Genomic DNA, 1,683 nt, shown 5'->3' with positions numbered 1-1,683 from the left:
TAGCAGGAGCCACAGGCAGCAAAGCAGACTCAAGAGGGATAGCAAGCCCAGGAGACAGAGCAGGCACCTCAGCCATAGCTTCACCGCTCTGGTCATACCCATGTTCTAGTCACACTGAGGGTAGATATGCAGCAGAGGGGTTCTCGTCCACCGCCCAGACCATAGGGTATGCCTCTAGTGACTCATCTAGATCTAAGGGCCGCCACGGCCAAGCAGGTACAACAGCTCTGATTTGTGGAGTTTGAGCAGTGGTTTTCACCGAGGCGAGATGAGCGTGCATCAAAGGGCTTCTACACACCACTGTAGGAGGATTTCTACAATGCATATCTTAACAATGGAGCTCTTTTCAGATCTCAGAGGGTGTGCAACATAGAGTCTATTATTGCAGCAGCTGGAGAGCACATTTGCCCCTACCTTTCTTATCTACCAGGGTTGATAGATTTACTTGGACGGATAGGATTGTATGTTCCATCTTGGGTCCATCAGTTCTATGCTTCTCTCTGGATTGACCCACAGCATAGATTCATACACTTCGCATTCAGTGGCAAAGATTATAGGCTGATAAGCACTAGGGTCAGAGAGATACTCCGACTTCAGGAGCAGCCCGTCCAGCTACATGAGGTTTGCTATGGACAGACAACGCCCCCCAGACATCCTCATGGCGGGATGGTACCCCCTACTGATCTAGTCTGCCACTGCTTCATAGAGCCAATCGGCAAGGGGTCAAGTAGGACACCCAGTGATCTTACTCCCACTGCTAGAGTGCTTGATGCCATTATGAGGACACTACTTCTGAGGATGAGGTATCGCGAGGGCTTGACTCACATATAGTTATGGCTGCTGAACTATCTGATGCAGCAGATAGTGTTTGATATTTAGGATCTCCTTCTATCAGAGATGGAGGACACTATTGCTGAGGGTTCAGAGGTCACCGATAGTTGCCCTATGCCCACTAGATCACATTTCTTATTCATAGAGCAGTTACAGTGAGGTCGCCTAAGATGCTAGCTAAGTACAGTGGTGCTATGATAGAGTTCCCTGCATATAACCTGACTTAGATGATCCGCCATAGTACACCGACTGCACCTAGCCAGCCGCATCATCATCTAGATGTGACAAAGATAGCAGCCCAGTAGGATGATACTATCAGGGGCATAGCAGCTATAGAGGAGGAGCAGTTAGATGCTCAGCAGGAGGGGATGGTCGAGAGCGACCCTAGTGATAGCTCAGATGAGGACTACCACGATATCCCTTAGATGCCTCCTCAATGACATGATCATGAGGCCAGTAGCTCTAGCTCAGCTCCATATGCACCACAGACTAACCCCGCTCTACTTGCCATACTTGAGCGGATGAGGCAGGATCAGGCTCAGGAGACCGCCGCTACCTTTGCACAGTTCTAGGGTTGACATGATGAGTTTCAGCGACAGCAGCAACAGGTCATGCATCAGCAGTAGCTCCTCATGCAGCAGTAGCTCCTTAGATTTATGCAGCATGTAGTGACAGCTATTGGGGTTCCACCACCACAGCCTTCACCCCAGCTTGGTCAGCCTGCCACCACTTCTATGACTCCAGCGTTACAGCCTAGTGGGCTTCAGAGTCAAGGACAACCAACAGCATAGTTTGCTTCACCTACAGAGTAGGTGTCCTAGTGGTTTGCTTCGCCCATGATAGCCCCACAAT

Source organism: Miscanthus floridulus, chromosome 3 (genome assembly GCF_019320115.1).
Source record: "Miscanthus floridulus cultivar M001 chromosome 3, ASM1932011v1, whole genome shotgun sequence".
NCBI classification, from domain to species: Eukaryota; Viridiplantae; Streptophyta; class Magnoliopsida; order Poales; family Poaceae; genus Miscanthus; species Miscanthus floridulus.
The sequence above is the reverse complement of the archived record's forward strand: the minus strand, read 5'-3'. Positions refer to the sequence as shown.